The 17,098-nt window shown below is 31.1% G+C and overlaps 1 protein-coding gene across 1 annotated transcript in view; it reads right to left on the bottom strand.

Annotated features, from left to right (window-relative positions):
• Positions 1 to 8,219: 8,219 nt before the first annotated feature.
• Positions 8,220 to 17,098, bottom strand: part of LOC123556896 (uncharacterized) — a 71,610-nt gene continuing 62,731 nt past the window's right edge. The window contains exon 11 of the mRNA XM_045347962.2: positions 8,220 to 9,228. The gene's annotated coding sequence lies outside the window, so the exon portion shown is untranslated. The remainder of the gene's footprint in view (positions 9,229 to 17,098) is intronic.

Here is a 17,098-nt window from a genome sequence, read left to right as displayed (position 1 = left end):
CTACTGCCGAATACCCTTTGTTTTCTACTGCTACTGCTACTGCTACTGATCCTGCTAGTATCACATTATGACATTATTAGTATACGTCTTTTCAAAACCGTTTTAATTCCGAGTGAATCACGCTGTTCATTTTCATAAAAAGTCGCAAGGATATCCACTACTCTTTTTTAAAGAAACTGCGACTTTTTATGAGACATTTCTTGTCATAAAAACTAGAGGTTTAAATGTTTAAACTCGTCTTTTTATAATTATAAGGTACGTATCAAAAAAAAAAAAAATATCGCGGATTAAAATTGTCGCAATGGGCTACCTAAACTAAGAATATATTTGCGTGGCTTATTCTACTATAAAGGCAGAAAATGTCGCGGTTCCGTCTTTAATTCGCGACAATTTACGATAGAACAGAAGAACTCAGAATTTCTCTTGGCCGCGATATTTTATACACTTTCTACATACAATCTCGTGGATTTGAAAGTTGCCTGCGACATTTTATGAACTGAGGTAAAAAATTTTGCGGCTTTAAAATGGATGCGACCGGCCACTATATAAAGCCGACTTTAACCTGCGGTACATTTTTGATGCGTACCTTGTAAAAAGACGAGTTTAAAAAGTTTATGTTTAGAACAGTCTCTCATAAAATGTCGCTATTTTACGCCGCGACATTTTATAAGACCGTTCTGCGAAAACAAAAATTCGCCGCTTAATTTTTACCCTCGACCTTTTGTAGAATTTCTATTAGAATATAAAGAAAATGTTTTTTCCGCAACATTTTACACTGCATGGTTCAACTGTTTTCAAAAGTAATTCATCAATTACAATTATTATTACTTGCATTTTATAAAAGTAATTAAATTATTAATATTATTTTAAGGAAAATAATTAATTATTTTTCTAATTATTTGGCGCAATATTCACAAATTTAGAGATGGTACCTACTCAAGAAAATCTAAGGGGAACAACTTTGAATTTACAAATAAACTGAAGTCCATATATAACATTGGTCAAAAGTGAAAGAAAATCAAATAAGTCCTTTTACCAACAACTGATCAGACAGACAAAATATGACCTACATTTGTTTAAACCTCTTTGTATTCAGTATACAACATGCACACTTTTCTCATGGCTTACACTGACAGCTATTTTATAAGTTGTAGTGAGGCCCTGATAGAAAGTTTAGTAGAGCATGAAAATAAAGTAAAATAATGCATAAATTCCATTAAAGAAATTTTACGACATTTAGAAACGTTATTAAGTTTTGATCTTTTAGCCAAATTTATTTTATTCTAAATGATGATACATTGGTTTGCACACAATTTATATACTAAATTATACGATATATATATATCCAACAATGAAAAATTACAAAAAATAAATTGATATCATATTTGAGTAACAACGTAGCTAGACTGGTTATATTCGTCATTTCATTGGATCATTTTGAAATTGTTCTTATGGTTTCGTCATTTTGAAGCATTGCTCTTACTATTCAAGTGTATTTAGCTGCAAATAATGTAACACAAAAAGTCATTGTCATCAAATAAAATAACAACATTCTAAGGTAGTGGTTGTAAGTACAACATTCTGAGGTAGCTGAAAGGTAATGACTCTGCAATGTATTTTAAGCAATTCAAAATTTTCTGGATGGAACTCTCACGATCATTGCTGACCATGAAAAACAAATAAATGCTGAAAAAGCTTATGGAAATTATTTTATTTGATGATTTTCGTTTCAGGTCAGCTACCCTAAAAAACTATAAGGTGTTTATTTATTGTTGTAAACAAGGTAAGTGGGTAACTTCAGATATCAACACTAAATTACAACTTAAACTGTTTACACAACCTGGAAAAAAGATTTTTATTGGGAGCTTCTCATTTACAATATATCAACAATTATCACCTGAATTGAGTGCATTCATGAATGAAAAATATTGATGGTAAAATGGGTTTGTTTACATTATAAAATCTTTAATAACTTCTTTAGGTAATTTTTTGGTTTGGGTTTGGTAAGCTTATAATAAATAGCATGTTATTCACTTTCACTCAGATTATTTTTCATTAGTGTAAAAGACAAAAGGAAGTTCAGTATAGGCTCTTTCAAAGTGTTGAAAGTAGACTAAATTTACTCTATAATGAATTTATTTAGCTGTGGAGATTTTTGATACAGACTATAATTAGGGAAATCCTAAAATCATTGAAAAACGGTCAATACAAGAGTTGTCCATTTAGCTTCAAATATTTTGAGAAAGTCATTGTATAAATATCAAATATTTCTATTTTTACATGGAGAAGGGAAAACCCATAAATATATGTAGTAAATTGGTGCACTAAGCAATCATTGCACTCTGAAAAAAAAATGTAAAGATGACTTTGAATTTTTAGGTTCTGTCTCTAACAAATAGAATCATGGTATTACTATCAAAAATAAAATGTAAGAACTTATGACAGTATAATAATAAACCAACAATTTTATCTTAATACCATTATCTTAAAACTCTATTGAAACGATATATAGAACTTTTTAAAAGATAGTTTAAAGCGCTACTTACACGTAAATGGGTTACAAAGTTAGAAGTAACTTTCAGGCTGCCTCTGTACTCTCATAAACAGTATTACCATTTTGCTTTAAAATTCCCACTAGTATCCTCTGATGATATAAAACGCTTTAACGTGCTAGAATTCAAGTTGTGTGAACAACAATCGAATTTGAAATGTAACAGTAAAGTACATTCATATATTCTAGTAATGTTTTATACCCTACATTGTGAACACAGAGATTTCGAACATTTCTTGCTTCCCCACTCTACAATTGATGACATCAAATTCTCTTCCTTCAGACTAATTATACTACTATTATTGTAATTCAATGGCTTAATATTCATCAATGGTCTAGAAACAGTTTCAGGTTCATATTCAAATTACATTAATATCTCTTTAGATGACCAGCAATGTATTACGCCTCGTGAGATCTGATCTAACAAAATCCGTTTTAGTCGAATACAACTTCCAAGATCGAGCTTTTATTATAATAACCCTATAATATTACCAGAAAAGAACAGAACATGACTTTATTAACTCAAGTTACATATGCAACATGTGAGTATACAGACAGAAGTAAATTATTACAAATTTTCATATGACATGGTGTTTCTATAAAAGTAAGTATGCTAACATTATTTCTATTTCATTATAACATTATAAACAGTGACTATAAGAAAAGAGAGAAGAGTTGATGATCGTACTTCAATAGATAGTGGGACAAGAGGTGCGCATGGTGGGGAGGGGGAAGTGGGGGGGGGGGGGTGAATGCCCAGATAACATATTTACCTTCGTTATTATACTTTAACCCGGGACGATTTATAACTGACTAATTCATGACGTGAATGCCCAGTTGACCTTATTAATTTTCCCTATCAAATTTTAACTGGACAAGTAAATTGGGACAGAAGTACTAAGTTATTGAAATAGACTATAGACTGTGCGTGGGAGAAAAGCATGATTAAAGCTGGCGTGTGAGTAAACATAAGTCACGTGGTTTATTCAGGTCAAGGTGTGTAATTTACATGTGAGAGTTATGGAATGGTTTTTCAGAAATGTAGAATGTGACACATGTGATTATATATTCTACGATTGTGGTTTTACATAATTATAAGACTTGGGAAAAAAGCATGTTTGGTTTTACATACATGTACATTATCACGGATATACGAATATAAATAGATCTAACAGTAATGGATTAGGGGACCACGTGTTTGTAAACAACTGGTGATTGTACAGCAATAGGTGAGTGGACAGTCATATTGTTTATATGTATTCAGGTTAATATGGCTAGAAGTAAAAAGTGATAAATAAGTGACTAACTTGTATAATAATGTCAAAACAAATTGTATGCATTATAAAATGTGTCATTAGGCTACATGTATAAAATACAATACAACTGATGAATACAAATAGAAAGTGAAAGCAGAGTTTGCAAATGGCTGGCGTTGAAAATTCAACAGTATCTAATTTCTAACGTTTCTAATTTGTAGAAGCATAAAATGTTGTAAAGTAATAATATAAACAAAACAATCAAAAAATATATACGTTATTAACAAAAATGTTCGTAAACAGACAAACGTCAGTGAATTAAGATGGGTGTTGCCGCATTTGGTAATAAAAAAAATAATAATATAATTATAACTGAAGTAAGAGTTAATTGGTTCTGTTACTTGTTACTTTATTCAGTAGCACTTTGATGAATTTACAAGTTTTTTGTAGAACAGATTTTGAAGTATTTGTCAATAATTCTTTAAATTTCAAAACGTTTGGTCTACGAAAGTAATACCTTTTGACGTATTTTTTTCTATCCAACTCAAAATAGGGACATTTTAACAAGTAATGGTATTCATTGCCCAAATCATTAAGATTACAGAACATGCACTTCCTTTCAGAAATATCTATACCTGCCCATCTGCCAGTTTCAATAGGAAAATGGTGATTTCCAGTTCTAAATTTTATCATGTTTATAAGGTCCTTATTATTAAGTTCAAGTAAATAGCTTTCAAGCTTAATGGAATCTTTTAGAAATGCATAATTTCTGCCCTTACTAGAATTAGTAAGAGATGCATGCCAGTTTTGTAAATTTTGATTTATAAGAATTTGTTTTATAGTAAGTTTTACAGTTTTAGATTGAATCTCATTTTGATATAACCAGATATCATTCCTTCCTGTTTCAGAAAAGATAGACTTAATTTTATTTAACCATTTTGATTCAAAATTTGGTAGATTACACATATATTGATATAACTTAAATGATAATTTGCTTTGTTTTCCTGTGACAACTCTGTTCCAGAATCCAATCATTCTAGTCTTGATAGTTATGTCAATAGGGTATCTACCTGACTCAGCATACAACATGTACAGTGGAGTGCTTTTTCTAAGATGAAGTACTTTTCTTAAAAATTCACAATGTATCTTTTCTAGCAGAGTACAGTCTTCATATCCCCAAATCTCTGAGGAATATGTTAAAATAGGTAGTATTGTATAATCAAAAAGTTTAAATATCAAGTCGACAGGCAGATGTAAATTATATATTCTTTTATACAGTAAATGTAGAGCTTTCCTAGCTTGTTGAGCCAAGTGTTTTCTAGTTGTAAGGAAACTGCCAGATTTTGCAAAAAAAGTACCTAAGTATTTATATTTTTTAACAATTTCTATTGGCGTATCTCCAATTTTAAATGAATAATTTCCGTCAGCTCTTGTGCCAAATATTAGCACTTTAGTTTTGCTTATATTTATATTCAAATTCCAAGTATTACAATACTGTACAAAATCATTTAGGCACTCTTGCAACTTAGTGGGGTCCTCTGATAACAGGACTGTGTCGTCAGCGTACAGAAGGATTAAAATTTTTAAAAGTATATCTATATCATGGTCAGCTTGTGGGAGTTCGATTCCTGTATTACCTCTATTTGATAGGAAACCTTCGAGGTCATTTAGGAATAACGAGAAAAGCACAGGTGAAAGATTTTCACCCTGTCTAACTCCGCAATTGCAATCAAAAAAGGGAGATTTTTCTCCATTTTGAGAGACACAAGATTTTATATTGGAGTACATATTTCTGATCAAATTAAAAAATTTACCCGTTATATTATTGTCCAACAATTTATACAATAGACCTACTCTCCATACAGAATCAAACGCCTTAGAAAAATCTACAAATATGCAAAAAATCTTCTTTTTGAGCTTTCTTAGTATTTCAACAATTGAGTTCAGTGTAAATATGTGATCTAAAGTCGAGTAATTTTTCCTAAAACCAGCTTGATTTTCATTTAGTACATTGTTTACTTCAAGAAATCTGTTCAGCCTATTATTAAGTACAGAGGTAAAGAGTTTGCTAACACAACTAAGTAGAGTTATTGGTCGAAAATTTTCAGGAGCTTTTGAATCACCCTTATTTTTGTATATAGGTATTATTATTCCCTGTGTCCATTTAATGGGCAAGATTCCAGTGTCTAATATCAGATTAAAAAGAGAAACGTACAAAGGTAGTAACTTGTGACTGGTTGATTTTATATATTCATTTAAAATGTTGTCTATTCCTACAGATTTACCATTTTTAAGTGATTTTATACATGTTTTTATTTCTTCTGGGGTAATCTGAGAGTTAAGTATATTGTCTTGGTTATTCATTATGTCAGCAGTGCTTAGAATATCAGTTTCATCTGTATCATGATTATAGTTGTTGCTAGCTTGTTTAAAATATTCATACATAGATTCTAAGGTTGGCATTTCTACAGGTTTTTTAGCATTAATTCTGTTAAGGTATTTCCAGTAATCCTTTGGGTATTTACTTTGCATCTTCCTTAGATTATTTTCATTATTCTTATTATAATCATTCATATATTTATTCATAGTATTTTTATATTTTTTACACAACGACTTTAATATTGACCTATTTTCTTCAGATGGATTTTTATTATACCTTTTTCTTGCCTTAATATAACATTTTCTGGACTTTTTTGCATTCAAAACCAAACCATGGTTTATTTTTCTTGTGTTTAGGAATATAGTGATTAACTTTAGGTGGGAATGTTTTTTCTGCACTATTTATGAACATGTTATTTAAGAGCTCAGTTATACTATCTACGTGGGTTTGGTTAGCCTGTTGACTATTTTCTTCAATATTTTTTATTATGTCATTGACTACCTTTTCTGGTATATTTGAGACAAATTCGTCAGCTAATCTATTATCCCATTTAGGAAAACTTTGCTCATGTGCTTTACAGTTCATTGCATTTTTTGATGGTATTTTTATATTACAATCTAGGAGTGCATGTCTATCAGAATATAAATTATCGAGTTCAGTTATATTAAAATCTTCCAATATAGTATAACCATCTAACGAGGAAATTGCATAGTCTATCACAGACGTATTTCTAAATGTCATTTTACCTATTCCTTTATCTTTCCCAAATCTTCCATTAAGTATTATTAGGTTGTTATTCTTGCAAACATCAATTAATCTATAACCGTGATTATTCTTTTTCTTATCCTGTGATTTACGATTAAGCTTTACACCATAATGTTCCATTAATGCTTTCTGGTCCAAAAATTTAATTGCATCGTAATCAAATTCAAAAATATCTGCTAAAAATTCATCGCAGACAGTAAAATCTGACATTTCAGCTGTTTGAGCATTATGATCTCCAAACAAGTATATATAGGTATATCTATTACACATGTCTGAAATTTCATTTTCAAAAATTTCATATTCATCACTGTTATAAAAACGTGACTGCAAAGGCGGCACGTAAATATTACCAAAAATTAAATCATCGTCCATATCTGTGTATTTACTACATAATTTTAACCACATAAGATAATCACACTGTGTTTTTATTATTTTATTATAATAACCCTATAATATTACCAAATACCAAAACAAATGAAAAAATAACTTGACTTACATCGTTTCATTTTCGCACTTTCCATATGACTTGTTTGTTTTGTAGAATGATTTCACGTCACTGTATATCCTGTTCTTCTTATATGCATATGTAAAATCTCTAAGATATTTTTTTATCTAAAACAAATTTCAAATGCAAACAAAGCGAAAAAATTTCTTAAATGATATTTGAAAAGGAGAATTTGCCTGTAATTATGCTACAAATAAAATGAACTGAAATATTTTAATGATAAAATGACGGATAACTATATACATTCCTAAACAAATTACCTTAACAAAATAATAGACTGTATCTTAAAATATTTTTATTGAGAATCAAAGTTGGGGGAAGAAAAACCGAAAACCCGCATGAATATCGAAATGTCACCACAGTCAAGGAAAATAAATGACGATAGGGTTGGGAGGGTGGGTTAAGCGAAAATATTCACCTTTAACACGTATTTTATTTGTAAAAAGGTAAAAAGCGATTGTTTCAATTTCCTTTGTTTCATAAGCTAATTATAATATTTCTGTGACCCGTGATATATATATACTTATCGTGATAAACTGATAATCGGATTTAGGCTGAGATGTCTAAATTATTGTAATAAGTAGACGTCATACCACTAAATGATAAAATTCAGTAACTGACTGCGTAGTAACACTTCGGTATTCATAAATCAATTTATCCTTCATATAAATTCTTATTTATGAATCCACCTCATTCTGATGAGCTTTGCCCTGTTTGATTAGCAATGAAAGAAAAGACAAACACTTAGATGAATTGAAATATTGTCATTTTAATGATAAAATGACGGATAACTATATACATTCCTAAACAAATTACCTTAACAAAATAATAGACTGTTTCTTGAAATATTTTTATTGAGAATCAAAGTTGGGGGAAGAAAAACCGCCAAAATTGTGAACATAAATCATATTTATACCTATACATACACACAGGCATATATAAACTTTCTTTAAAAGAGAACCACACGATTATATAGCCAGTACCTAGAACACTGTCTATATGAGACGTTTTTGCAGTAACATTTTTAGTTCTGTCAGAAAATTCTTAATATAAATAAATTCTTAAATATTTAGTAGTATATAATAGTTCTCCGAAAACATTAGAAAATATATAGATTGGTAATATGTATACATGTGCTACAAATAATTTTCAGATCCATCAGATTTGTACATTCAGATATATACAGCACAGAAGAAAACTGTGCAATAAGTGAAAAAGTATTAAGAGTAATAAAAATGTTCATCTCATTAAACTATCTACATGTACATGAAATTGTAAAAAATCAAATTTCTTAGGCACTGTTGACTAGGTATCTGTTAAACATATTGATTATTTTATCCATAGGTTTACCAGCCGCTCCTATTTGTGATCTGTATGCCACTTTTGTATCGGGTTGTTTAATATCAGTATAAGGGTATCAGGAATTCGGAATGCATCTTCCGTGGACAAGTCGTTTCATCAGATACATTCCATCATCTGATCAGGAACTAATTTCTTTCGCAACAATAAGGCACTTACTAAGATATGACAGCTTTAATAAGGACTGTTCAGATGGTTTAAATAAATTGTCACCACTGTTCATGTTATAGTTATCTTTAAAATTATTCATACTATACTGTTCTGTGTATTTTCTATACAGGATCCAGTGTGTAATTCATTTCCCTCGGCATGGAAACCTTATTTCATTCCCTTAAAAATGTCTATGTAAGTAGATGCACCCCTTCCGAAAATCCTGGCTAAGCCTAGGACTTTTTATTTTTATATTTGGACACTGAAATAGAAGAATAACATAAAGATAAAGCCCAACATAAATATCTACGTCCTTATGAAGGGAGTTCTGCGCAGCCATATAAGGCATTTAGGAAGGTACATTATCTTTTTACAATTTACTGGACAGTATATCTGTAACTTAGAGTGATATATGTAGTTACTAAATTGCTGAATATTTAAAAGGGCATGCTTTTGATAAATATAGTACTTAAACAGACTGCAACGTCTACTTAACATGGGAACTAATTCCAAAGAAATAACCTATTAATGAACGTGTTATATATGTTTCCTTCTAATTTGTATCAATTGATGGAAATCAGAACTTTTATATAATAGTGGGTTGTGAATGGTGAATGACTTTTAAATCCTCCTGGATTTTCTGAAACTAGGTTTTTATGAAAGGATAAGCTCTCATATCATAAAAAAAAGAAAAGTATCATCCTCAATTTTTGATGTCACTTTTATGGCGTCATGGAAACTTACTAGGAAAGCTATGTGCAGATGGCTAGTGCGCGGGACTTTCTTCATTCTAAAAATAACAGCCATTAAACACCTAAATATTTTAAATGTGTACGGTCATGAGGGTCACACGTGATTTATGCGGATTTCCCCTAAACAACAATTTGTGTATACGATGTGTATACGACGGCCTTGTATAACGGAAAGTGTTAATTAAAACAGAAGGACCGCGGCTTTCAAATATTTTATGACACCACAAAAGTTAATTGCAGCGGAAGTCACCCATAATGTGCTGTCGATTGATCATCATAAAAGTTAGGTAATATTGCAATGCCAAAAAAAACCCACCAAAAAACAAACGTATTTAACTTCTGTAGACAATGAAATTAATGAAAGTAAATACTGTGGAACTTGATATGATTGTCTTTTTGAACTGATGATATGGATGTTGCAAGGTTAGTTACTAGACTGTACAATGTATTCAGAGTTTTAATCATGATTTTTTATACATTACTTGCACATAATCAATTTGTAAGAACACAACATACTTTTATTGTGTTTATTTTTTACATAATATTTTAAAATATTTTGACAACATAATATCATGTCTTAAACATACATAAACGATAATAGAATCCAAAAATGGCATACACGTAGTTATATTTAACAAATGACCTTGCTATTTAGTGAACCTGAATTAAAAGACTCCCTGTCATATGTGACCTTTTATGGATGGTCCCGTGGAAAGTCACATATGACAAGTTTGACTGTACCTTCTAAATGTTAAAGAAGAAGGGTTTAAATGCATAGGTGTGCACAATTCTCTTGTTTTAATGACACTTCAAAGCTCAGATGCAATGTCAATTTTTTTCTTCAATATTATAGGTCATTTCAGCCATTTTTTATTTCAAAATGGCCGCCAACTGCTTCAAAAGACCCTGTTTTCTTCCATTATTTTTCGAACAATGCATCTTGAATAAACAAAAACTTAGTTTTGGCTTGGTATAATTATTGCTTATTTATTATTCCTTCTCTTGAGAAGGAATATTACAGTTTAATAAGTCACACTTGACTGAGCTACTGATGCCGAAAGCTGTTGTAATTGCAAGCTGGCCAATTAAACTCCGTGACCTTAGAAATAACCTCTGACGTTAAATTATTCTTTCTCAATTGAGGCGACTCCATGCATTACACAATACTAAACCCGAGGATGATTAATTGATTCTTTTATTTCCTCCTGAACATAACACATGTACATTCACCAGATAGACATATATCAGCAAATTTAAATATAAACAACCAAATATTATCGTTACCTTCAATTGCATTGTTAATATGTGAAAACAAACCCCATTGCGACCCTCTAAGTATGGCAACAAATTTACACATCGGATGGAAAATCTCTCTTCCCGGAGTGTTTGTTACTAATAATAGGGATGACCGCATTGAGTGTGACCTAGTAATACCATGTGCTATTGCCGTATTTAATCTACTGAAAGAGGTAACAGATTTAATTTGTTGTTGGATTTAACAATTTATGTTAAATAACTTGCATAAATACTTACCTGATATTTTTTGCCAGTATAAAACAGACATTGCAACCAAAATGTTACAAGATGGTCATTTTATATTTATATAGATGTGCCCTAAAAGGAACTTTTGGTATGCTTTAACTTGTGATATGTGGTATATTCAACTAGCGTCATAACTGTGTAATTCTATGTAGGATTCATACCTTTGTTTGAAAGTATATTTTCTAGGACTGTTACATAAAATTACATGAGTTACCAAATTATTATAGTACATGGTGACTTGTGAGGATATGGGCCGCCGTGAGAAAGACATTGTAAAATGTAGAGACCTATGCCACATTGTAGATTGAAGTAAGTTATTTTTATTTCCCATGTATTTCTTCCAGACATGCGACTAGAAACAGTTATGACATCATAAATATGGCGGCTAAAAGAGAAAATAATAAAGGCAGTAAATGTATGACTGCTGAAAAATTACAGGTGACAACGTCTTTGAAAACTATATATTTACTGAAGGTAATGTTCATTCTATTCATTCTAGCAGATAAAACACTTTTATGACGTAGAAGATGGAATTTATTATGTCTTTGATTAAAATGAAAATGAAAAACAAAATCCATAAAAGTAAGCAAATGACTAAATAACGATATTAAGTGAGCAAATATTTGTTTAATGACGCAGTATGTTCGATTAAAATAAAAAAGTCTTACGTTATACATAAGGGAATTTATAGTACTAAACCCAAAACCTTAAGTCCTTCCAAGAACAGGATTTGGTCACTCATCACATCCCTGAAGTATGTATTTTTAAAGTTCGCAGAGATGATCAGCAGGATGATGTTAGATTCCTTAATTGCATGTACAATCACATTAAGCTCGCTTAATAGATAATTTACCCTCTTATACATGTCCACTTCTAATTTATCTAAATATATAATTTCACGTCGAACTGCTATTTTACACCACGTGAACAGGTATTGCGACTAAGTTTATGCTAATTCTGCTAAAAACATTCTTAATCAGTATTAAGTCTTGCAAGTTCAAGAAAAATTAAAGAAAGGGCTGCTTTCATTAAACGCACTTTTTGTGCATTTAATTTAAGTAAAGTCTTTCTTCTTGTAACATTGTTAAACATGTTTTCCATGTGAGCCTGTGAGGCAATTTGTATATCCCTCTCCTTTTTTGAACAAGTATACTGATGTCCGGTTAGGGAATGCATGTAATTCTTGGAGGGGTAATTAATATTTTGTTAGAACTATCTCTACCTTACTTGTCACAGACTTTTTCGAATGAATAATAAAACATTATACAGAGTCCGGTGCGGTTACTTTATTAACAATAATGCATTCTTGATGATGTTTTCAAATACGGACAATCCGTTGTTGCCCAAATAGTTGAAATTTTTATGCCGGGGAAGTGCAGTTATTAAATAAAACTAACAATGCAAAGACTACAGTACTGCATCGCATGTGATTGACATATCTCTATATCAAAAATTCATTTCAGTTAACAGATTTACTCGATTTTTTTCTCTATTTAAATGAGGATGTTGCCCATACAATATTTTGAAATATATCAGCCCAAGTAAGTATCTAGTATTACCTACCGGCTTCTTTGTTCCGATGAGGTCTATAAACACCTTATATACCGCTTATGAGGTCTATAAGAATTTCCAGACCTGTCCTATTTCTACTGTCTACACAAAAATCTCAAGTGCCTGTAGCGGGAATCGAACCCGAGTCGCTCCGATGCTAGCCCAATGCTCTAACCACTGAGCCCAATTGTCGACACCATAACGCACATGTCACAGATTAAATTTAAAGTCATGCGTAAGCGACCGAATGCAGTAGAATCATGAGAAGTCCGTGCATGACGTTTAAGGTGAACGCGTGATTGACGCCGTAAATATAGTATCAATTGTTTCAAAAAATAAGTTTTAAGTAAAAATAAATCCGACCAGTTTTACATATGTTGAAAATTGATCTAAACATGACTTTACTGTAAAGTTTTAACATTCAGTTCTAAGCAGGTCTTGATATCTGTCTGAAAGTTAATACGGGCATACTATTCCATCAGAGTGGAGAATGCTTCATGAAACAGAACATTTTATTTTACAAAGAAAAATATTGACAATGATATAATTGTAAAAAATACAAACTACACAAATTTCCTCCAAGTTAATTAATAGTCTGCTAATGAAAATTGTGATGATTTTCTGTCCAAATAACATGGAACATAAGTAACGAAGTTGTATTTTTGAAAATAACCCAGTTAAGTTATCGTGATACATTCCGAGCGTGTCTGAAATAAGACTGACACGGTAGCTTTTAGGTAGTGGTAATTGGTGGGAAACTGGTTAATTTAAAAGTACATTTCTTGTTGTCTGAAAAATGTTTTAATTTTGCTGAATGCTGTTAATTTATATTGAATGAACAGTTGACATTTCTATGCCTTTAAATATTATTAGATATTTTGCACTGTCCAAGGTTTCATTGATTCTATACTTATATTGACATCCACTCGTAAAAGACAACTTCTTCACGTGAATCAGATGTGGAGAACCAAAACGACTTTAACTTTATACATGTAATGTTTATTCAAATCGTTGCCATGTCAATCAAAACAGAGGCCTCTAACTACAAACGTCTTAATTAATTGCACTCGTTACTTTCATTGTCAAGAAAACTGAAGATTTGTGTATCTTCTCGAAGGTGTCCGCGCAGTTTTTAGCACATTTGGCGTGAGCCAAATCAGGGTATATTATGATGCGCATTTCTTGCGATAATGTAATGATCAATCTATATCAATACTTATTATACGGCAATTTATATTTAAGTGTCAATTAAAGAGCTAAATAAACTTTTTTTAATAATTTTGAAAAAAAAACAACAATAAAATACCATTCGCGTCAAATTATGACTAATTGACTAGACACACATTGATGATCTCAGAGAGAGACGAGAGACTATTTCCCAAATGTGCACGGATTTTTATGCAATACAAAATGTCGTGTCCTAATTGCTGACAAATATATTTACAGGTTCGTAGCAAGCTGGGCATTTTGTTATATTAATAGTATCAAATGAATTGTGACACATATTATCTTGTTCTTTCTTCTAGCTATTTGTTTTTATCATACATACACGTTACAAACGTTCTTCAAATCCGAAACCAATCTGGACTATATAAAACAAAGAAACATATAGGTAAGTCAGTTGTCATTCTTGGAATAGGTCTGCATTTTGTTTATAGACCTTTGAGGAGATTTGAAAACCTCGCTTGCTACACTCGCTCGGTTCACAAATCCCTCACAGGTCTATAAACACAATGCAGACCTATTCCTCGAACAATAACTATTACTTAGATACCTGGTTTCCCGCACAACAGCTTTATAGGTTATGTTGTCTGTCGGTTATAGGCGACGTTAAATGAATACCTTTTCCTGTACCTTTATATAATTGTCAATACATCTTTGCAAGTGCGACTTTCAAGAATTAAATTAACACTATCAATATGTTAGTTTGCATAACTACCGGCCGCTATTATCAACTGCGAGAATATTCTACGATATATCACTATCGTAATTTAGACTTGTGTGTGTGTTTTTTAAGTAAATTAGCAATTTGAAAACACTTCTGTTACAAGGTGTATCAAAACAGTAGTTATATATATCAAATTCAATGGAAAATTTTCCAAATGTACTTGATAAAATGATAAAATGTTTTATTTGACCCACTTATTTAGAGATACTGTGCATATTTGGTGTTCAGCCCTTTGTCAGCTGGATGCTACATTTTCCTCTTTTATCGTGGCTAACAAAAAAGAAAAGGGGACAACGCCATGATAGGTCGTTCATAAACTGGTATTGAGCTGCTTTGATATATTTCTGCTTTCCTGATTCGTCGTATCTTTAATAATGTTCTGCTGTTGTTCTGCTGTCTGCAACGGCATGGGTAACATTCGTAAATGGTTTGTTAAAAGCTCTTAGATCCCTTGAAATATTGAAATCAACTACTCAAAGTAATAGAAGACCTGGTTTGACAGAGTTGTGTTCATGAGAGGTTTAGAAAGGAAGATGAAATACCCCTTGCACCCTAGCACCAGCTTAAGCGGAGTACTTTTATGGTAATTTAAAATGAATTCCATAATATTAAAGGAACAGAGGTTTTTCATATAATTATTTACCACATCATTTTTGTGTTTCATATAACGTGCCTTTAGATACCCTTGCGTGAAAAAAAGACATTTAGCTGTCAGGGGCTTAATTATATCTATACTAATTATATGTTTACTGCTCTATAACACTGGAATATGGTTGGGATATAAGTGTGAGTATTTTTGCCAACCTACCGTTTTAAACATACCAACATTGTTTTGCAGGCCTTGCTGCACTACGTTCTCTTATTTTTACGTTTTGAGCTTGCTGTCTATATGCTTTACTTTGATTATGTATTTATCATGTTCTAAAGCTGCAGTGTTATAGTTTTAAGTTTTAACTAAGAAATACAATGAAAAGATTGCTACATCATTACCACCTGCCGCTGATGCCCTTCCTTCTGCAATTAGCTGACCGTAATCGCGGAAAGCGCAAAGCATTTGAATGTAGGGGTAATAAAGAATTCCGTGTGTAGATAGCTTTGTTATTGCGGGGCTGATGGCGAATTAAGTAAAACACTCCTAGTTTTGCTGTCAAGTTTGGATGAATGTAATTAACCGGTAGTTTTGAGTCATTAAGAAGACTTTCATGAATTTAACACATTAGCATTAAGTTAAAAAGTTCTGTATAACTTCTACTGGCATAGTTGTATTGATCATGTTTAAATCTGATCAAGATAAAATTGCAAACAATGCATGTAATTGGTACAAATTTATAATTAGAGCATAGACAACTGCTTGTGTCGACATTGATATGTGCTGAATGTACGGCAAATTATTTTTTGTACTTATCTAAAGCAGATATTGGTAACTTATATTCTCTTATTGTATGTTATACTTTTAACAACTTTCAGAAATAATCATATTTCAAATTCAACATCATAAAGATTGTTGAAAATATTTAATATCAAGAGGTAGAAGCGACGTATAAAAATGCATTGTGTGGGTGGGGTAGAAAAAAGTTTTCAAATAATTTTTTTTTTAAAGTTTTTTTTCTGATAAAATATAAATTCCATTTGAAATGTCATATTGACTGGTTTAATGACATGATATCCGATATTATGAGCAATGTTACTGAATTTGTTTGGATGAATGTAATTAACCGGTAGTTTTGAGTAATTAAGAAGACTTTCATGAATTTAACACATTAGCATTAAGTTAAAAATTTCTGTATAACTTCTACTGGCATAGTTGTATTGATCATGTTTAAATCTAATCAAGATAAAATTGCAAACAATACATGTAATTGGTACAAATTTATAATTAGAGCATAGACAACTGCTTGTGTCGACATTGATATGTGCTGAATGTACGGCAAATTATTTTTTGTACTTATCTAAAGTAGATATTGGTAACTTATATTCTCTTATTGTATGTTATACTTTTTATAACTTTCAGAAATAATCATATTTCAAATTCAACATCATAAAGATTGTTGAAAATATTTAATATCAAGAGGTAGAAGCGACGTATAAAAATGCATTGTGTGGGTGGGGTAGAAAAAAAGTCTTCAAATAATTTTTTTTTTTAAGTTTTTTTTTCCCTGATAAAATATAAATTTCATTTGAAATGTCACATTGACTGGTTTAATGACATGATATCCGATATTATGAGCAATGTTACTGAATTTGATTTCAGAAATTGTTCAGCAGTATTACTTTCGTAATCGGTCGCCATATTGATGATGTCATTTTTGGATCCAGTCCAGAACTTGAGAAGAGATACT

The sequence above is a fragment of the Mercenaria mercenaria genome, chromosome 5 (genome assembly GCF_021730395.1).
Source record: "Mercenaria mercenaria strain notata chromosome 5, MADL_Memer_1, whole genome shotgun sequence".
In the NCBI taxonomy this organism is placed as follows: domain Eukaryota; kingdom Metazoa; phylum Mollusca; class Bivalvia; order Venerida; family Veneridae; genus Mercenaria; species Mercenaria mercenaria.
This window is presented reverse-complemented; position numbering and strand designations above follow the sequence as displayed.